A 23,652-nucleotide genomic window follows, 5' to 3' on the forward strand; every position below is an offset into this window, starting at 1 on the left:
AATTCTCCAAAATAGATCATATCTTGGGTCACAAATCAAGCTTTGGTAAATTTAAGAAAATTGAAATTGCATCAAGTATCTTTTCTGACCACAACGCGATGACAGGAAAAGATCTGTAAAAAATACAAACACATGGAGGCTAAACAATACACTACTTAATAACAAAGTGATCAATGAAGAAATCAAAGAGGAAATCAAAAAATACCTAGAAACAAATGACAATGGAGACACAACGACCCAAAACCTATGGGATGCAGCAAAAGCAGTTCTAAGAGGGAAGTTTATAGCAATACAATGCTACCCTAAGAAACAGGAAACATCTCGAATAAACAACCTACCTTGCACCTATAGCAATTAGAGAAAGAAGAACAAAAAACCCCAAAGTTAGCTGAAGGAAAGAAATCATAAAGATCAGATCAGAAATAAATGAAAAAGAAATGAAGGAAACGATAGCAAAGATCAAGAAAACTAAAAGCTGGTTCCTTGAGAAGATAAACAAAATTGATAAACCATTAGCCAGACTCATCAAGAAAAAAAAGGGAGAAGACTCAAATCAATAGAATTAGAAATGAAAAAGGAGAAGTAACAACTGACACTGTAGAAGTAGAAAGGATCATGAGAGATTACTACAATCAACTCTATGCTGATAAAATGGACAACCTGGAAGAAATGAACAAATTCCTAGAAATGCACAAACTGCCAAGACTGAATCAGGAAGAAATAGAAAATATGAGCAGAACCAATCACAAGCACTGAAATTGAAACTGTGAATAAAAATCTTCCAACAAACAAAAGCCCAGGACCAGATGGCTTCACAGGTGAATTCTATCAAACATTTAGAGAAGAGCTAACACCTATCCTTCTCAAACTTTTCCAAAATATAGCAGAGGGAGGAACATTCCCAGACTCATTCAACGAGGCCACCATCACCCTGATACCAAAACCAGACAAGGATGTCACAAAGAAAGGAAACTACAGGCTAATATCACTGATGAACATAGATGCAAAAATCCTCAACAAAATACTAGCAAACAGAATCCAACAGCACATTAAAAGGATCATACAACATGGTCAAGTGGGGTTTATTCCAGGAATGCAAGGATTCTTCAATAGATGCAAATCAATCAATGTGATATACCATATTAAAAAGTTGAAGTAGAAAAACCATATGGTCATCTCAATAGATGCAGAGAAAGCTTTTGAAAAAATTCAACACCCATTTATGATAAAAATCCTCCAGAAAGTAGGCACAGAGGGAGCTTTCCTCAACATAATAAAGGCCATATATGACAAACCCACAGCCAACATCATCCTCAATTGTGAAAAACTGAAAGCATTTCCACTAAGATCAGGAACAAGACAAGGTTGCCCACTCTCACTACTCTTATTCAACCTAGTTTTGAAAGTTTTAGCCACAGCAATCAGAGAAGAAAAGGAAATAAAAGGAATCCAACTCGGAAAAGAAGAAGTAAAGCTGTCACTGTTTGCAGATGGCATGATACTATACATAGAGAATCCTAAAGATGCTACCAGAAAACTACTAGGGCTAATCAATGAATTTGGTAAAGCTGCAGGATACAAAATTAATGCACAGAAATCTCTGGCATTCCTATACATTAATGATGAAAAATCTGAAAGTGAAATGAAGAAAACACTCCCATTTACCACTGCAACAAAAAGAATAAAATATTTAGGAATAAACCTACCTAAAGAGACAAAAGACCTGTATGCAGAAAATTATAAGACACTGATGAAAGAAATTAAAGATGAGACAAATAGATGGAGAGATATACCATGTTCTTGAATTGGAAGAATCAACATTGTGAAAATGACTCTACTACCCAAAGCAATCTACAGATTCAATGCAATCCCTGTCAAACTACCACGGGCAATTTTCACAGAACTAGAACAAAAAAGTTCACAATTTGTATGGAAACACAAAAGACCCTGAATAGCCAAAGCAATCTTGAGAACGAAAAACGGAGCTGGAGGAATCAGGCTCCCTGACTTCAGACTATACTACAAAACTACAGTAATCAAGACAGTATGGTACTGGCACAAAAACAGAAATATAGATCAATGGAACAGGATAGAAATGTCAGAGATCAACCCACGCACATATGGTCACCTTATCTTTGATAAAGGATGCAGAAATGTACAGTGGAGAAAGGACAGCCTCTTCAATAAGTGGTGCTGGGAAAACTGGACAGGTACATATAAATGTATGAGATTAGATCACTCCCTAACACCACACACAAAAATCAGCTCAAAATGGATTGAAGACCTAAATGTAAGGCCAGAAACTATCAAACTCTTAGAAGAAAACATAGGCAGAACACTCTATGACATAAATCACAGCAAGATCCTTTTTGACCCACCTCCTCTAGAAATGGAAATAAAAACAAAAATAAACAAATGGGGATTAATGAAACTTCAAAGCTTTTGCACAGCAAAGGAAACCATAAACAAGACCAAAAGACAACACTCAGAATGGGAGAAGATATTTGCCAATGAAGCAACTGACAAAGGATTAATCTTCAAAATTTATAAGCAGCTCATGCAGCTCAATAACAAAAAACGAAATAACCCAATCCAAAAATGGGCAGAAGACCTAAATAGACATTTCTCCAAAGAAGGTATACAGACTACCAACAAACACATGAAAGAATGCTCAACATCATTAATCACTAGAGAAATGCAAATCAAAACTACAATGAGATATCATCTCACACCAGTCAGAATCAGGCCATCATCAAAAAATCTAGAAACAATAAATGCTGGAGAGGGTGTGGAGAAAAGGGAACCCTCTTGCACTGCTGGTGGGAATGTGAATTGGTTCAGCCACTATGGAGAACTGTATGGAGGTTCCTTAAAAAACTACAAATAGAACTACCATATGACCCAGCAATCCCACTACTGGGCATATACCCTGAGAAAACCATAATTCAAAAAGAGTCATGTACCAAAATGTTCATTGCAGCTCTATTTACAATAGCCAGGAGATGGAAACAACCTAAGTGTCCATCATTAGATGAATCGATAAAGAAGATGTGGCACATATACACAATGGAATATTACTCAGCCATAAAAAGAAACAAAATTGAGCTATTTGTAATGAGGTGGATGGACCTAGAGTCTGTCATACAGAGTGAAGTAAGTCAGAAAGAGAAAGACAAATACCATATGCTAACACACATATATATGGAATTTAAGAAAAAAATATTGTGAAGAAGAACATAGGGGTAAGACAGGAATAAAGACACAGACCTACTAGAGAATGTGCTTGAGGATATGGGGAGGGGGACGGGTAAGCTGTGACAAAGTGAGAGAGTGGCATGGACATATATACACTACCATAAGTAAAATAGATAGCCAGTTGGAAGCAGCTGCATAGCACAGGGAGATCAGCTCCGTGCTTTGTGACCACCTGGAGGGGTGGGATAGGGAGGGTGGGAGGGAGGGAGACTCAAGAGGGAAGAGGTATGGGAACATATGTATATGTATAATTGATTCAGTTTGTTATAAAGCAGAAACTAACACACCATTGTAAAGCAATTATACTCCAATAAAGATGTAAAAAAAATAAATAAATAAAAGAATGTCTGTTCTCGAGTGCTGTGGTAAAGTGAGAAGTTTCACTAACATTCTGTACACACTGCCTAAATTGTAACTGAAATGGTCTTACTTTGTCAGTTAGCCAGAAAAAAATCAATTGAAGAAGGCAGCAATTTCAGTTAGTACATGTTTACTGTGCTCTTTAATACCACTAGAACATTGACATTAGGATTCCAAATTTCATTATTTTTACTCACACTATTTTCAAAAAGAAATTCGGGTTACTTAAGCTTATGATGAGAGACATGAAACTGTACTGTTTAAATGAAGACTGAGTTGAAAATCCATACGACCAGGTGTGATATTGTGATTTATAGGACATATATACTTGGTCCTCTTCCACAGTTCCTGGCTCACAGCTTTTAAAACCCTTAGAATTTCCTGAGTGATAAGAGCAATGGAAGCATTCTTTGTCACAATATATAGTCTTATTCTCAGCTTCTAAAATCTGCTTCAGAGCCGTAAAAATGAAATGGATAACTTGTTACTCATAATAAGTCCTTTCCATGACTGAGTTTATGTTAATGAGGTAAGGTGACTTTTGGAGAGCATTTAAGGGTGGGCCTGGTTGCCAGGGAAACCAACACTGAATAGAGAGGTAGAACTTTAAGTTCCACCACTTGATTTCCTGGAAGGGGAGAGGGGCTAGAGGTTAAATCATTCACCAATGACCAATTATTTAATCTTGTCTATGTAATAAAACCTCTATAAAAACCCAAAGGGGGATGTCTGGAGAGCTTCCAAATTGGTGAACAGGTGGAGATTTGGGGAGAGTGGCTCAGAGAGAGCATAGTAGCTCTGAGCCATTTCCTCATATATTGCTCTGTGCATGACTTCCATCTGCCTTTCCTGAGTTGTATCCTTTTATAATAAACAAGTAATCTATTTCTCTGCATTCTGTGAGCCAATTCTAACAAATTAATCAAACTTAAGGGAGGGGTCATGGGAGCCTCTGATCTGTAGCTAGTTGTTCAGAAGTACAGGTAACAAAGAACCTGGACTTGTAGTTGGCATCCTGAGGTGGGGTGGGGTGGTCTTTGGAACCTCTGATTTGTAGTCTGCTGGTTAGAACAAGTAATAACTTGGACTTGTGACAAGGATGTGAAGTGGAGGTGGGGGGCAGTCTTGTGGACTGAACCCTTAACCTATGGAATCTGATGCTATCTCTGAGTAGATACTGTCAGAACTGAGTTGAATTCTTGAACACCTTGCTGATGTACTGAGAATTGCTTGCTGTTTGTGTGGAGATCCCCCCAACCCCAACATTGGAATTGGCTCCAAGAACCTAATTTACCAGGGATCATGAATAGAAAATTTTATCAGAAACCTAAATATGTTCCTAGTAATTTCTATATTCTTTTATGTTATAGAAGTAAGTTCTACTCTTTTAGGCTATGACAAATAAAAATTTATTTTTCATAGATTATACTTGCATTGTTGTTTTCAGACACAGTTTCTTTTTCACAATCACATATTTTAACTAAAGCATTGAATTCATAACTCCTCAAGGGAAAAAATATGAATCTACGAGATAACACAGATCTTTATCACCAAGTCATATTTTTACATGTTATAAAATCATAAAAATTTACTTCATTTGTTTCAGATTTTTGAATGACCTAACAAAAGAATTTGATGCTGTGATACACTAAAAATGCAATATTCTTTGTTACCTTAATCTTTCAGCAATTCTTGCCAATCTGTAGACAATACTGAATATTGAATCCCAGGAAAATTTCAGCTTGAGCTACTCTGCTTCATTGTCAAGTGATCGCCTATTAGGAGAAAAATCTTGCCCATGTTGGCATATGAATTTAAATGAAACTTCCTGATGATTGTTGCAAGTTAGAAGCAACACCTGCTGCCTTTTTGAAACAATTTGCATCTTTTCTTGATTTTCTGTGGGCCCTGCCTGTTTAATGGGCTACAAACAGATTCTTGGATCAGATGTCACCTTGCACAGCTGGGGCTGTTGAGTCAACAAGCACATTTCTGCTCCATTCATCTCTCCTTGTTGGCACAGCTGTCCTTTTCAGTACACTGAGTTTGAGATTATGTTGTTGATTCCACTGACCTCGGTTTTCTCTGGGGTTGAAATCTCACCGTATGCAGACAGACCATCAGTCTCTTTTCTTGGGCTGATGAGACTGGTTCACACTCTCCTGGGACTCTGTACTTACATATCTCAGTAACAGAGCTCATGAAAAATAATACTTTCTCAAATAAGGCAAAATATTAATAATTAGAGATAATAGATAAAGAACTTTCATGAGTTCATTGTATATATCTTTCAAATTTATCAGTGATATCATAAAAAGAGGAGACCCATAGATGGGGATTGGAGCTGTAGGAAGAAAAACAATCTCCATAAGCATTGTTTCAACCCAAGAGTGTCTATTGGATCCAAACTCACCAGCACCAAGTCATTTTTTTTTAACCAAAAAAGTTATGAAAAGCGTAAGTAATCCAGAACAATTTATTTCAGAGACATGTAAATTTCCAAATGGAAAACCACTTTTGTGTTGGTCCTTTTCCCCTCAGGCAAAGAAGGAAAGAGAGGAACAGTTGAAAACTCATTGAAATCCATCACTGTATTTTACATTCAAACATAAAGCTAAAAGGATGTTGGTAGTTTTCTGAGATGATTTAATTTCCAGCATTATATACAAATCTGATGAAATAAAGAGAAAGTTATATAAAGATATCTGTTCTTATGACCTAGAAGAAAGTTTACGCTCAGATATAGATTCCCATTTGAATGAATGATTAGTGAAGTAGATGTAGGAGAAAGATTAATTTTCAAAAAAGAAAATCCCTTGCTTTCTAAGTTTGGAAGCCAAAATGCCTTTTAATGTAAATCCTAAATAATGGACGAAAAAATTAATGAAGAAGCCAAAAGGATCCTGTCAAGAAATTTGGGAAAGGAGCAGAACACAGTAGAAAAAAATATTTGAGCCAATATCTTAAGACAGTGTTAAAGGCCCTTTATTCCAATACTCACTTTTTTTAGGGCTTTATAAAAATTACTTAACCTCTCTTTTGAGTCCCCTCAGCTGGCCTTATATGGAGTTTTTGTAGAGATAAAAGGCGATAAATTATGGAAATCTGCTTTGAAATGTGCAAGGTACCATAAGTATATTGAATGTCATTATGAACACTGACCAAGAGGAGTTCCTTATTTATTCATGTTTTTTTCCCAAAATAAACACTTATCTCTCAGCTCCCTACCCCCAAATATATAAGTGCTGCTTGAATGAAAAAAAAAAAGTGCATTTATTGAATGCCTACTAAGTTAACGAAATTGTAGTAGGTATTTTCTTGGGGAGACGGGAGAATTGGTGAAGGCTGAGAAGACAGAGAGAGCATATATCTTTAAAGGATTCAATTGCTGTCACCAGATTTCTTGATTTGCTCCCTCCCCTGCAGTCCAAGGTCTCAAGAACAATTAACCTCAACAATCTAAGGACCTGTGTGGGGGCCAAGTGAGCAAACACAGTAGGTGATAAATAGATTTAGTCAAAAATATAAAATACACCATAAAAGAAGTCCAGATTTTGTGACCCTGTGTGTCACCATGACTTTGAAAATGTTCCCTCAGACTAGAATTGGCCTTTCAGCAATCCATGAGCCCTAAAACTGAAATCTTCTGGTGTACTTCAGGATTTTCGAGCTGTAATACTGCCAGTCAACAACTCTGGTTAAACTATATAATACGTGAGTTTAGAGGACATCTGCAAAGCATTAATAACTAATTTAAAAAGAAAGTAATAATGGCAGGGGAAAAATGTTCTAAAGGGGAAAATAAACAATAATAACACCAATATCAAAAAGCAATCCCATAGTCATACAAATTAGAGGAAACTAATGTCAAAATTGCAGATGGCATCGGGCTGAGAAAAACTGAAAAATATTAATGAACAACCAAAAATCTTAAGTGATAAGAGTGCCTTGGGGGGGACCTTCAAGATGGCAGAGGAATAAGATGTGGAGATCACCTTCCTCCCCACAAATACATCAAAAATACATCTACATGTGGAACAACTCCTACAGAACACCTACTGAATGCCGGCAGAAGACCTCAGACCTCCCAAAAGGAACAGATGCTGAGGGAGATCTACACGCAGAGGTGGGGCCAAAACCAAAGCTGAACCCCAGGAGCTGTGCAAACAAAGAAGAGAAAGGGAAGTTTCTCCGTGCAGCCTCAGGAGCAGCAGATTAAATCCCCACAATCAACTTGATGTACCCTGCATCCTTGGGAATACCTGATTAGACAAAGAATTGTCCCAAAATTGAGGTGGTGGACTTTGGGAGCAACTGTAGACTTGGGGTTTGCTGTCTGTGACTGATTTTTTTCTGACTTTTATACTTATCTTAGTTTAGTTTTTAGTGCTTGTTATCACTGGTGGATTTGTTTGTTGGTTGGGTTGCTCTCTTCTTTTATTATGATTATTTATTAAATTTAATATAATTTTAAAATTTATTTTATTATTATTTTTTTCTTTCTTTTTTTCCCCCTTTTCTTCTGAGCTGTATGGCTGACAGGGTCTTGGTGCTCCAGCCTGGTGTCAGGCCTAAACCTCTGAGGTGGGAGAGTCGAGTTCAGGACATTGGACCACCAGAGACCTCCCAGCCCCCCATAATATCAATCAGCAAGAGCTCTCCCAGAGATCTCCATCTCAGTGCTAAGACTCAGCTCCACCTAATGGCCAGCAAGCTCTAGTGCTGGACGCCCCATGCCAAATAACTAGCAAGACAGGAACACACCCCACCCATTAGCAGAGAGGCTGCCTAAAGTCATACTAAGTTCACAAACACCCCAAAACACACCACCAGATGCGGCCCTGCCCACCAGAAAGACAAGATCCAGCCCCACCCACCAGAACACAGGCACCAGTTCCCTCCACCAGGAAGCCTACACAAGCCACTAAACCAACCTCACCCACTGGGGGCAGACACCAAAAATAACGGGAACTACGAACCTGCAGCTTGTGAAAAGGAGACCCCCAAAACAGTAAGTTAAACAAAATGAGAAGACAGAGAAATATGAAGCAGATGAAGGAGCAAGGTAAAAACCCACCAAACCAAAGAAATGAAGAGGAAATAGGGAGACTACCTGAAAAAGAGTTCAGAGTAATGAGAGTAAAGATGATCCAAAATCTTGGAAATAGAATGGAGAAAATACAAGAAACGTTTAACAAGGACCTAGAAGAACTAAAGAGCAAAGAAACAATGATGAACAACACAATAAATGAAATTAAAAACTCTCTAGAAGGAATCAAGAGCAGAATAACTGGGGCAGAAGAACGGATAAGTGACCTGGCAGATAAAATAGTGGAAATAACTACCGCAGAGCAGAATAAAGAAAAAAGAATAAAAAGAATTGAGGACAGTCTCAGAGACCTCTGGGACAACATTAAATGCACCAACATTTTAATTATAGGGGTCCCAGAAGAAAAGAAAAAGAAAGGGACTGAGAAAATATTTGAAGAGATTATAGATGAAAACTTCCCTAATATGGGAAAGGAAATAGCCAGTCAAGTCCAGGAAGCACAGATAATCCCGTACAGGATAAATCCAAGGAGAAACATGCCAAGACTCATATTGATTAAACTATCAAAAATTAAATACAAAGAAAAAATATTAAAAGCAGCAAGGGAAAAGCAACAAATAACATTCAAGGGAATCCCCATAAGGTTAACAGCTGATATTTCAGCAGAAACTCTGCAAGCCTGAAGGGGGTGGCAGGACATATTTAAAGTGACTAAAGGGAAAAATCTACAACCAAAATTACTCTACCCAGCAAGGATCTCATTCAGATTCGACAGAGAAATTAAAACCTTTACAGACAAGCAAAAGCTAAGAGAATTCAGCACCACCAAACCACCTTTACAACAAATGCTAAAGGAACTTCTCTAGGCAGGAAACACAAGACAAGGAAAAGACCTACAATAACAAACCCAGAACAATTAAGAAAATGGGAATAGGATCATACATATCGATAACTACATTAAATGTAAATGGATTAAATGCTCCAAACAAAAGACATAGACTGGCTGAATGGATACAAAAACAAGACCCATATATATGCTGTCTACAAGAGACCCACTTCAGACCTAGAGACACATACAGACTGAAAGTGAGGGGATGGAAAAAGATATTCCATGCAAATGGAAATCAAAAGAAAATTGGAGTAGCAATTTTCATGTCAGACAAGATAGACTTTAAGATAAAGACCATTGTAAGAGACAAAGAAGGACATTACATAATGATCAAGGGATATTCATTTTTAAGATTTAAAACTATCTGACATGTTTGCCTTCTAAGCAAATTTAGTGCTGCTATATAAGCAGCACAGGGAAGCTGGAAGCAGCTTTAGAAATGTGGAAATAATGAGCCTTGATCCTTTTCTGCCATAAGGGCATCAGGGAATCTTCACCTCCCTTTTGCATGGCTGGAGGAAAGAATTTCATCTGGCACTATTAAATTTCTTTTATGTCTTCTCTTCTTTTCCTGGTTCCTCTTTCTTTTTCCTTTTTTCTTGTTTCTCTACTTCAAGCCAACCATTGTATCCCATAACATCTTATGGAAAAACCCAAACGAAATTTTTGGTCAACCCAATATCACAGTTATCTATTGTTAGGAATGCTCAGTGGTGCCAAGCATACAATTCATGGAAATTGAATTGCCCCTTTTTCTGCTATCAGATATCTTTCTGTAATAGTGGTGCATTTCCATGGAACTGGGCTTCATCTCTCAGTACCTCAGAATACATTCTGTTGGCTCTAGTTAGAAAGAGCTTGGTTTGTCTTTTCTTATTTACATATTATTCATTTTTTTCCCATTGGCATCTGCTTTCCTCAGACACATACCTTACCTGACCAGCAATGCCAACTTTGTTCACTATTCTCCTTTAGGTAAACCATTTCACTTCTTTCAATAGGTCTAACATGACCCACCTTATGCCAACTGAAATTTGACCTTTCTTGGCATGTGTATTATTTTTCTGGATTTCCAAGTGACATTTAAAAGTCAGTTCATCCAAAAGAAGACCCATCATCCCTTTATTGTCACCCCCATTCCATGCCAAGATTAGTATTTTAAATTTTTGATTTCAACTGGCAATAACATTAGGGAGTCATGCCTGATCCCTTTTTTTGTTATGTTTTCTATAGCCAAACTTCAAGTCCCAGAAATTCTACCTTCCTAATATTTCTCCTACCTTCTCCTCTTCTCTCTTTCCACTGACCTTTTGTCTAAAGCAAATCATCAAAACTTTGTGATTCTTGAAATGCCTCCTAAATCTCTTTCCTTTCTCTAATTTTTTCTCCCTTTCAACCCATCCTAAACATGATTACCAAACTCATCTTTCTGAAGCTTAGTTTTGCTTTCATCCTTTCATCTGCTCCTTGTTGCCTATAGGAAAAAGAAACAACCAAAAAAGAAATGTTCCACAACCTTATATCTGAGTCTAACCACCATCTCCCACAGTATTTCCGGGGTTCTAAGGGCTTATGTTTTCTTATTCAACCTTGCTCTGTTGTCTCATCCTTTTACTTTAGCTGTTCTCTTTTCTCAGACCCAGATTAACCCAAATAACACAGTTACTTTTCCCTTAACTGCCTATTTCCCAAAGTTTCCCTTCCATAAAGCATTATGTCACTGAAGTTTGCAAAGGATTATTGAAATAAGAAATAATAGCATATTTAATTAAATGACATATTGCTATAGTTTGAATACTTGTGTTCCCCCAAAAGGCATATGTTGAAATCTTAATGCTAATGTGATGGTATTAGGAGTGGGGCCTTTGGGAGGTGCTTAGATCTTGAGAGTGGATCCCTTGTGAAGGGGATTAGTGCTCTCATAAAAGACCCCACAGAGCTCCCTAGTCCCCTTTCACCATGAGGACACAGCAAGAAGGCCCTGGCTATGAAGAGCGTCCTCACCAGAGTGTGACTGGCGAGGACTGGAAGCTTGATCTTGGACTTCCCAACTTCTAGAGCTGTAAGAAGTAAATTTCTGTTGTTTATAAGCTACCTAGTCTGTGGTATTTTGTTGTAGCAGCCTGGATGGACTAAGACACATATCAAATTATCTTTTCGAGGCACCACAAATGATTTATTGAATACCTTTGCTCCTAGTAACCTGGCCTCGTGTTGCATTTCTGAGCCCATATCTAAGTTAATCTGACATCTCTGTTCTCTAAGCCTTACCAACCCTCTCAAAAATAAAATTCTTCACATTTTCTTCTAAGTATAAATTTAGTCTTTGCAGACTGTCGTCCAGATGGGACGAATGGGCAGGGTAAGCATGTACCCAACATTTTCACAATAGAATTCAAGTTCCCTAGTCCTTCAAGATCCAGCATCCACCTACCTATCAACTTTTTTCTTCTCTCAGCAACCCTCTCATAGGGCCTTCCTACAGTGAATACTAAAATGGCTGCATTTTTCTGAAAGCATCATGCTTTCTTTCCTCTGTGCATTTACACTTAACTTGCCTTCTACCTGTAACATGATATACAGTTTCCTTTCTCATGTTGTAACCAGCTCAAATATCATCTCCTAAAAGACTTTCCTGATCACCTACCCATTCTGACTCTGCTTAACTATCTAGCCTCTCTGTACCCGTAGTCCCCTGGTCATGCATCAACTCTAATTAATGTCTTCTTGCTTATATTCTGTTAAATAATGTAGTCTGTGATTGCCCCTGGGAGGTGAAACTATGTTTTTTTATTTTATTGATGTAACTCCTCAGTTCCTACCTAGCAGAGAATAGACAATCAATACATGTTTTTGAATGAACGGTTATTAGAGTTTTGCTTTGCCTAATAGATGGGACCACCTAAAGCACTTTGATGACCTATTCCCAAATATTTGTGAAAGAGAATTAAAGCATGTATTATACTATACTACTTCATACTTGAACAGAATGTGAGGACTTATTCTCTCACGTTTGGTTGACACTATCATATATGTACTATTCACTCCTGACATTTTTTAAATTGTGCATCATAATATTGAAATAGTAGGTAAATCGATCGTATTAATGGTTACTGAGGTTGGCAAACATCATTTTATGCCTTTGTTTTCACTATGAAATAAGCAAATGTGAAAAGTTGCTTTATAAAACATAGGACGTTAGGTTTTTAGCAACATTTGGGAAGAAAACAAGTGTGGTTTGCAAAGTGATAATTCACTGAGTTGATTTCGTTGTCATTTGAATAACTTATTGTTGCAGCTTTTAATTGCCCTTCACAAAGCCATATTCTCCGCTTAACAGTGGTATCATTTAGTGCTTGGAACAGTTGCTCCCTAGACATTTGTTTCAACATAAACAATTAAAAGGCAGCTTTGGAATGTTCCCAAGCTAGTTATAGGATGTACTGGGAAAGAAGTTTAGTATGTTCTATGAAGTCCCCTTCCCCTTCGTAAAGTTACACATCCCAGCAAATACGCTTTACAAAATCATTTTCCCACTCAGAGACCTAAGTGCATCTGTCCAACATACATTTGCATTTTCCTCCCATTGAATTTGTTCTAGAGGCTCATCCAAATAGCATCTCATCTAGTATCTATAGGAAACAATCCAATACTTCTTAGGAGTTTGGCTTCCCAAATGCTGGCTTCTAGCTCTTTTGGCAGTAATATGATGGTCCAGTGCTTATGAGCACAGTGACATCCAAAATTCTGCTTCCGTTAGGTAGACACTTGTTAATTCTCCCTAATATATCTGGGTTTCAACCTCCTTACATCACAGCTGGAGCCCTTGATGTTTTTATGCTGATGGCCTGACCCTAGTCTTGCTGTTCCTTCTGTCCTCCACAGAAATGTCAAGGAACTTGACATGGAGATCAAACTTTGAAACTTCACAAAATAAGTTTTATTAACATATTAACACTTGCATGGCCAAAGGATCCACTGGGTTGTGCCTCATAAATTGTTCTATGATGAGGGTTTAATGTGTCTGAGAAAAAGTAAAGAAAAGAAAAGAAAAACAATGTACCCCAGAGTCTTCAATTAAGCTGATTTGTTAATTTAATGGATGTCCTTTCATTCTGAGATAATGTCTTCTCCTACACTCTTTGTGTTAAAATATCCTTTGTCCTATGAAATGATGATGACAGTAGACGGGAGTTAATAAATTTTAAATGTCTTTACTTGGAAAAAATCAAAATTTAAAAAGCTTGTTTTTCTCTCCCCAAAACTATTTTGGAGATATTTACTTGTCTGTGAGATTCAGAAGATTAACAATCACTATAAAAAGTTGCAATAAATCTGGTAAGAAAGCTAACATTTACTGTATTTTGGGCACTCTTAGCAGTTTACATATTTAATATACATTAATTCCTCTAGTCTTCGCAATGTTCCTGGAGATACTATTTTATAGATGAGCAAACTGAGGATTAGAGGAGTCCCACTATAGCTAATTTAGCCAAATATCTACTTCTTGACCCCCTAATAAATTTCTCCCCAGTATTTTAGAAACTTCAGTAATTAGAGTGATTAATGTTAAAGAATATCTAGTCTAGACTTTTCATCTTACACATAAATAACTGGAGACAGAGAGATGCTAGGGCCTGGCCTGAGGTGAGAAATGGAGATAGAGATAGAAGCAGAACCAGAGTTCCATTGTCCATGGTGTCAACTCACCTGGTGTCATGGCCTGAAGTGCAGGTTCAGAGGTCTGAACACAGGAAATATGAGGGCAGTAGAAAAGAAATAATGTTTGAAATATACAGAAAGAGAATCTGGTACATGGAAAATTCCATAAGCATCCAGAGTGTGAACTTTGAAGCAGAGGATTTAATTCACATGGTGGCCCATTCAACATGGAAGTTCAGGTTTGCTAAGAATATATCCAGTGATGATGATGAAGCGTATACAATTATAAACATAGTATACTTTTGTTGGAATATCCTGAAACAAAATTAATCAGAATCCCTGTATTTCTTGCAATACACAGTGTGTGTACCTGTGTGTGAAGTCGTATTTTATCCAGTCCATCTTACAGTATCTGATGCATCTTGTCCTGATAAAATAGAGTGATTCTAGTAAAAAGGCAGGCAATATTACCAGGTTGTAGTGAAATAACCTGAATTGAAGTGTTCCTGGGATAAGCTCCTGTGAATATCCATCAATAAATTAATGTGATTAGTATAAGAGGTATGTCAGGTAATTTATTAATAAAATAATATGTTATGTTTTTCTGAATATTGTAATAGTTTTGGCATTTCTCACTTAAAAATATATTTTATTTAGTATTCATAAAATTCCTTAAAAAGAGAATAAGCAGTTGTAAAAGTTTCAGGTCTATAAATCTGGATCTGCTCCTAAAGGAGAAAATGGAAGATAAAGTATACAGTTTCCTCCCTTGTGGATTAGCAAGGGGCAAGAATGTGCCTTGTCATTATAGACACATTGAAGAACAAGGTAACTCCTCTTAGATAAAAGGGAACAGTTTTCACTTACATAGAAGGATGAATTGGAAACAGTGGATACAGACTTGGGAAGTTCTAATTTTGGAGCTTATAAATTTGTAAGAAAATATCTCTCTGTGTTGGGTTTCCTCAAGTAGCACATAACTTGTTATCAATGGCATGGGGTATTCCATGGACCAATAAAGCCCAGTGAAATTCAGCCAGCCAAATGGGACTTTCTCTTGATTATGGTTTCCCAGGAACCATGGTGTGTACTAGTAACAGGAATTGAGAATACAAAGATTGATTCCATGGGTTGATTTTAGAACAATAATTCTATCACATCAATTAAAATATTATCATATACAGGAAAAACAATATATTGCACCTTCTGAAATTTTCAGTAAAATTATGTCAATCAGGTCATTTAAACATAATTTATACTGGTACTGGCACAAAAAGAGACTTATAGATCAATGGAAAAGGATAGAAAGCCCAGAAATAAATCCATGTGCCTATGGTCAATTAATCTATGATAAAGGAGGCAAGAATATACAGTGGAGAAAAGACAGTCTGTTCAACAAGTGGTGCTGGGAAAAGTGGACAGTTACATGTAAAAGAATGAAATTAGAACCCTCCCTAATACCATACACAAAAATAAACTCAAAATGGATTAAAGACCTAAATGTAAGACCGGACACTATAAAACTCTGAGGAAAACATAGGCAGAGCACTCTTATAAATCACACAAGATCTCTTAGGATCCACCTCCTAGACCAATGAAAATAAAACAAAAATAAACAAATGGGACTTAATTAAACTTAAAAGGTTTTCGCACAGCAAAGGAAACCATAAACAAAACAAAAAGGCAACCCACAGAATGGGAGAAAATATTTGCAAACGATGCGACCAACAAGGAATTAATCTTCAAAATACACAAATAGCTCATGCAGCACAATAAAAAAAAAGAAACCAATAAAAAAATGGGCAAAAGATCTAAACAGACAGTTCTCCAAAGAAGACATGCAGATGGCCAAAAAGCACATGAAAAGATGCTCAGCATTGCTGATTATTAGAGAAATTCAAATCAAAACTACTGCGAGGTATCACCTCACACTGGTCAGGATGGTCATCATCAAAAAGTCTATAAACAATAAAGGCTGGAGAGGGTGTGAAGAAAAGGGAACCCTCCTGCACTGCTGGTGGAATGTAAATTGATGCAGCCACTATGGAGAACGGTATGGGGGTTCCTTAAAAAATTAAAAACACAGCTACAATATGATCCAGCAATCCCACTGGGCATATATCCAGAGAAAACCATAATATGAAAGGCTACATGCACCCCAATGTTCATTGCAGCGCTATTTACAATAGGCAAGACATGGAAGCAACATAAATGTCCATTGACAGATGAATGGGTAAAGAAGATGTGGTATACATATATATACACTACAGTATATAAAATAGATAATCAACAGGGACCTACTGTATAGTACAGGGAACTGTACTAAATATTCTGTAATAACGTAAATGGGAAAAGATTCTTAGAAAGAATTGATATATGAAAAAAAATTTATAGCCATACACACTTACTTCAGAAGCCTTTTGTTTTCCCTTGTGGTCTCTATATTCACTTGAACCCAGTGATTTCTTCAATATCTCCTTTCAAAATTGATAGAATCTCAGGACAATCTACTCTTCTTGAAAAATTAGAAAATTTTTAGTACTGGATCTACAGTTTTTAGCCCACACTATACAAGTTACTAAACTAGTTTCATCTCAAGGCTCTCAAGCAGAAGTACAAAGTACTATAAGTTGGCTTCAAGCATTTTATTGTTGACTGCTCCTTGATGTTTTGTGTTGCCTTTGACCATGAAAATGAAACAAAACAACACAAGCAGAAATTTGACTTTCATATTCACTGTATCACTCTTTACACAACCAAAAATGGGAACATCTTTTTAAAAAAATTTTTTTATTGGAGTATAGCTAATTTACAATGTTGTGTTAGTCTCAGGTGTACAGCAAAGTGAATCAGCTATACATATACATATATCGACTCGTTTTTAGATTCCTTTCTCATATAGGCCATTACAGAGTATTGAATAGAGTTCCCTGTGCTATAGAATAAGTCCTTATTAGTTACCTATTTTATATATAGTAGGGTGTATATGTCAATCCCAATATCCCAATTTATTCCTTCTCCCCTTTCTCCCTGGTAACCATAAGTTTGTTTTCTATAGCTGTGCAGCAACATGGACAGACCTAGAGACTGTCATACTGAAGGAAGTAAGTCAGACAGTGAAAGACAAATATCATATGATATCGTTTATATGTGGAATCTAAAAAAAGGTACAAATGAATTTATCTCCAAAACAGAAATAAGAGTCACAGATGTAGAAATGGGAACATCTTAATGTCTGACCCTTAATCTCTACAATATATTTTTTCTGCATGTTATAACATTATTTTGTGTTTCATCTTAAATGAAGTATATGATCATTGCCTGACATGGAAAGAATAAACTTTATATTGATAAAAGTCATAAATAATATGCATTTTCTTATAAAATGAAAGTTGAATAATAATATTTCTATGAAAGAGATCATTTTGAATTAAGCTAATAATAGGGCTTAAACTTATTTGCTCTTTTATCAAATGAACAATTTTCATGCACTATATTTATAGGATACTTTGACTTTTAATGTGACAAAACAGAGACAAAAGATACATTTACTTTTCAATTGAAATTGTAGTGAAAATGTTAGATGGGTACATATAAATAAAAATAAAAACTCAAATGGCAAATGAGCACAAATGGGCAATAGATATATGAAAAATACTTGAACTCACTGATTATTATACTATAAAATAAAGTATAAATCATATATGCTCTTTACTGGTCAGATTAGCCGAAGTTAAGAGGATTGGCAGCCAGTTATGGCTAAAAAGCTGGGAGAAATAGAAACTTGCAAACACTTCTGGTTTGCTGGTAATGTAATACAAAACTTAGAGAGGGTAATTGGGCAGTATGTATAAAATTTTAGATGGGCACACCTCTACTACAGTAATTCCATGTGTTGGTAATTATTCTGACATAGTAGACACAGTGAGGTTTTATTTGCACTATGGAACTTACAAGTTATCACTGTATATTCGGAAAATGTCAGGTTTTTAACTTCTTCCTTCTGTGAAGGAAAAAGTGAAATCAGTTTAGTTTTGATATAAGCCACCCATCCAAGCTTTAATTTTCAAGGGCAAGGATTACTTTAAAACTTTATATTTTTTAAAAAATATATTTCCTTCTGCCTAAATTTTTATAGTTAAAGTAGGTTATGCTTTTTCCTTGAATATAATAAAACAGCAGAAGAGGTGATGGAAGAAAGGACTAGTAGAAAAAAAATCTTAAGAGGATTTGTGGGAGGGATTTTAGTCATGTTTTATTTTCCCTAACAGTTCTCCAAATCCATCTCTTTATAGCTAACATGTCATTATTTGCCAGAACAAACCCAACCTGGATTTGAAGACCAATGGGTCAGTTTACAAAATTTAGGACATCCAGAACTAGGTAGAGTGTTCTCTGAAGATATGAAGCTAAACAATTGTGAAGCTATAGGTTTCAGTATGTACAGCAGATATTCATTGTGGATGGTAATAAACAGCTGTGCCCGTTGGACACCATTTGAAGGTAGCAACCTGGTAACAAGATAACATGTGAATTGCTCATTTTTACAACAATGAGTTTGGGACTGAAGCTAAACAATTACAACTAAAATGTTGCAGATGGCCTCCACTGATTGAAATGATGTCAATTGCTACTACTGTTCACCTTGATTAATAGGTGTTTGTTATGCCACCTGGACCTTTAAAAAAGGATCTTTTATGTTTTTAGTGTGGCTATTAATATAATCGGTGCATACATACATTCAATAATTTATCATATTGATGCAAAATTCCAAATAAATATGACATATTCACATGGGAATATGATAAACTTCCTAGTTAACATTCCAAAAAACTTTTAAACTGACACATGTGCTAACAATACTAAAATAAATAAATAGATAAATAAGTGTCCTGAGGCTGCTGATGGCCTTTTTAGAAAGTACTGAGGGCAGGTGGACCAGAGCATGTAACCTTCAGGGTGAGACTACCTCCTAAAACCACGGGGACCTTTTCCTTGTGAGTCGTACAGCCAATTGTCCTTGACAAACCCTTTTCAGATGGGTGAAGAAACAGTCATATTTTGAGGCCCCCAAAACTTGACTATATGGCTCATGTGTCTGTTATGTTCAATGTTTGTGTTAAAATGATATGATGGTGATGTTGACAATGAAATGATGATGACAATCCTTTTTAAAATTACCATATATTTTTATATATTGAGAGGGAAATATAAAAAGAGGTGAAAAAATATTTACTGAATGCCAAGTGATTTTCACATACATGATTTCTTTAAGAGAAATATAGCTTGGGTATACCCAATAATCCAAATTTCTTTTTAAAAAATTTATTTTTAAAACTGTCTTGATCCCCAATCCCATGCTATATGCAGACAGAAATCTAGTGTCCTCTTATCAGTAACGTTAAGAATTTTCTGAGCTCTTCCTTTTGTCCTAAGAAACTCCTGCTTAGATTTCTTCCTTCCATTTATGCTTGATTGCTCTCCTCTGTGTTACTTTGCTTGTCTATTCTTTTATCTATATCTCATATGAACCCCAAAGTAAAGTGAAGCTCTCCCTTTCCTTTAATGGCTCCCAACACTCAACAGACACATGACAATTACTGAAATATTGGATAATCAGGGAACAGCATAGTTCAGAAACTGATGTAAAATGTAATAGCTTAAAAGATATATTTGTACCTGAATGTTTATTAGCCCTCCCTCTTATAGGCAGTTTTGCATGGCCCAAGTTTTCTGCCTGGCCCTGCTCTTCTGCCACTTGTTGAGTTGTCTCTCTCCCTCCTTACAACTCTTCCCTTTCTCCTTCTTTCCACCCCTATCCAATACTACCTCTTTAGGGTGTGCCTCACTTTCCCTGTCTTCCCTCACAGAAATATAATTCTTCCTACTTCTTTCACAGATCAAATCAGCCATCCATTTATTTATTCATTAGCTTCCACATCTTGAGATTCAACGTATACATTTACACAAAAATGGCCTATGGAGGTTCCTTAGAAAAACAAAAATAGAACTACCATATGACCCAGCAATTTCACTACTGGGCACATAACCTGAGAAAACCATAATTCAAAAAGACACATGCACCCCAATGTTCACTGTAACACTGTTTACAATAGCCAGGACATGGAAGCAACCAAAATGTCCATTGACAGATGAATGGATAAAGAAGATGTGGTATATATATACAATGGAATTATTACTCAGCCATAAAAAAGGAACAAAATGGGGTCATTTGTAGAGATGTGGATGGACTTAGAGACTGTCATACAGAGTGAAGTAAGCTAGAAAGAGAAAAACAAATATCATATGTCAATGCATATATGTGGAATCTAGAAAAATGGTACTGATGAACCTATTTGCAGGGCACCAATAAGAGATGCAGATGTAGAGAACAGACGTGTGGACCTGGGGTGGGAAGGGGAGGGTGGGATGAACTGGGAGATTGGAATTGACATATATACACTACCATGTGTGGAATAGATAGCTAGTGGGGACCTGCTATATAGCAGGGAGCTCAGCTTGGTGTTCTGTGGTGTGACCTAGATGGTTGGGATGAGGGGGGATGGGAGGGAGGTCCAAGAGGGAGGGTATATATGTATACATACAGCTGATTCACTTCGTTGTACAGCAGAAACTAGCACAACATTGTAAAGCAAATATGCCCCAATTTTTAAAAAACGTACAAAAAAATGACCAATCAGTGCATTTTACTAACTAAAAGAACAAACACTAAATCTTTATCTAAAAGGTATTTTGCATTACAAACGTAAATTTTATTCAAAAAAGGTGTTTATAGTCTCACTTTTAAAATAAGAATACTGAGACTCAGAGATTAATTAGCCTGTCCAAGTCACACAGCTGGTGAGAGTTAGAGTTTGTATATACATCAGTATGCCTGTTGGTATGGACACTTGCCCTGGATGTTTTGTTTGCTTTATGACATTGTTTTTTATATATCTATATATATAAACACACACACACACACACATATATATGTTGCATTTAGTCCTTTAGGACATAGCCAGCATTTAGTCCAACAGTTAGAACAAGCAGATTCAATGACATCAACTGGAATTCTGGAAAGCTTCTTGGTATCTAAGATGGTAGTAAGTACCAAAGAAATACAGAGAGACTTGAGGCCAATAAGGCAATGAGTGTTAAATAAACTTTAGCAAAACAAGAAGAAAGGCTCTAAGTAAACAACCTGCTGAATGGGAGAACATATTTGCAAATGATATGACTGATAAGGGGTTAATATCCAACATATATAAACAGCTCGTATAACTCAACATCAAAATAACAAATATCCCAATTAAAAAATGGGCAGAAGAACTGAATAGACATTTTTTTCAAAGAGGAAATGCAGATGGACAACAGGCACATGAATAGATGCTCAACATCAATAATTATCAGGGAAGTGCAAATCAAAACCACAATATCACCTCACACCTGTCCAAATTGCTATCATCAAAAAGAACACAAATGACAAATGTTGGCGAGGACATGGAGAAAAGGGAACCCTTGTACACTGCTGGTGGGAATGTAAATTGGTACAACTACTAGAGAAAACAGTACGGTAGTTTCTCAAAAAACTAAAAATAGAACTATCACATGACCCAGCAATTCCACTCCTGGATATATATCCAAAAAAAAAAAAAAATGAAAACACTAATTCTAAAAGATACATGCACCCCAATGTTCATAGCAGCATTATTTACAATTGCCAAGATATGGAAGCAAACTAAGTGTCCATCAACAGATGACATATATAGAGATTTAATATATCTATATATTAAAAAAAAAGAATTTTTGCCATTTGCAGCAACATGGATGGACTTGGAGGGCATTACGCTAAATGAAATAAGTCAGACAGAGAAAGATAAATACTGTATGACAGCACTAACATAAAAGAACAGACTCACAGATACAGAGAACAAACTAGTGGTTACCAGTGGGGAGAGGGAAGGGGGCAGGGACATATAGGGATGGGGGGTAAGATGTACAAACTATTACGTATAAAATCAAACTCTATACAGTTATATCAGAGGTTTCAGTAATTCAAGTATCTAAAAGAGTGTTTTCAAACAGATGTGATATTTTAAATGGACATATATATATTTGCAGGAAAATCTATAAAGTATGTGTAGGATACTTTATCAATTAACATCTTTGCCTACAGGTCTTTTGTTGAATCCGTTAGGCATTTATTATCTCCCTGTTTAAACAACTCCTGTGCAAACACTTGTGCTTTGAAACCTATGTATTCTTTCAGAAGATACCTTGGAAAGTCTCACGTTTTATTTCTGTGCTATCTCTGCTGGAGGTAGTCTGAAAGCATTTTAATTAAGTCATTTTGGATATAACATTTTTTATCACCTTGGATATAATTATCAGGTACTGCATTATTAGGTCTTCAAGTAAATAACATTTGAGGAGTTGTGGGAGGAAAGAATATATTTTACAAAATGTTACAATTAAGTTCACGACTGACCTTTGACTATTAGAGGTATGTTTGTTGTTAAAAATATATAATGGATAATGCAGAAATAGGGACACAGATGTAGAGAACAAACGTATGGACTCCAAGGGGGGAAAGTGGTGGGGGGCAGGGTGGTGGTGGGATGAATTAGGAGATTGAGATTGACATATATACACTAATATGTATAAAATAACTAATAAGAACCTGCTGTATAAAAAATAAATAAAATAAAATTCAAAAAAATATGTATATATAACGGACAGTTAAGGCAATTACCAGAAAGTAAGAAAAACTGAGCTCCTCATATAAAGATTTCAGTGTAGATATACTTAAAGATAAAATGGAAGAGGCAGCCGTGGTTGTTTCCTATTGTTGTTCCTCATTACACACCCTTATTGAATTCCCACCCTAACTGCATCATAAGCTTTTTACCAGGTGTATGTTGAACACTTCTGTTTCAGAGTAAAGATAGATACAGAGACCATGAATACAGAGAACTTACGTGTCTCTTCTCTTCTATCTTCCCCCATTACTGTATCTACTTCTGTCTTAGTCTGCTTGAGCTGCCATAACCGAATACTAGAAATTGGGTAGCTTCAAAAATATAAATTTATGTTCTCACAGTTTTGGAGCTGGGAAAGTCCAAGACCAAGTTACCAGTAGGGTTTGTGGATGGCTGCCTTCTTGCTGTGTCCTCACACTGTAAAGAGAAGAAGCTCTGCTGCCTTTTTCTCTTCTTATAAGGGCATTAGCCCCATCAGATCAGGGCCCCACTCTTATCATTTCACCTAAACTTAATTACATTTTATCCCCAAATATAATCATATTGGGAATTAGGGCTTCGACACTGGATTTTAGGGGGCATACACAGTCCACAGCAACTCTTTTGTCTTGATATATAAGCAAAGTGAGAAAATAAATTTGGCAAGATGTGTTGCCTTCTGATTAACTTTGTGT

Source organism: Phocoena sinus, chromosome 8 (assembly GCF_008692025.1).
Source record: "Phocoena sinus isolate mPhoSin1 chromosome 8, mPhoSin1.pri, whole genome shotgun sequence".
In the NCBI taxonomy this organism is placed as follows: Eukaryota; Metazoa; Chordata; class Mammalia; order Artiodactyla; family Phocoenidae; genus Phocoena; species Phocoena sinus.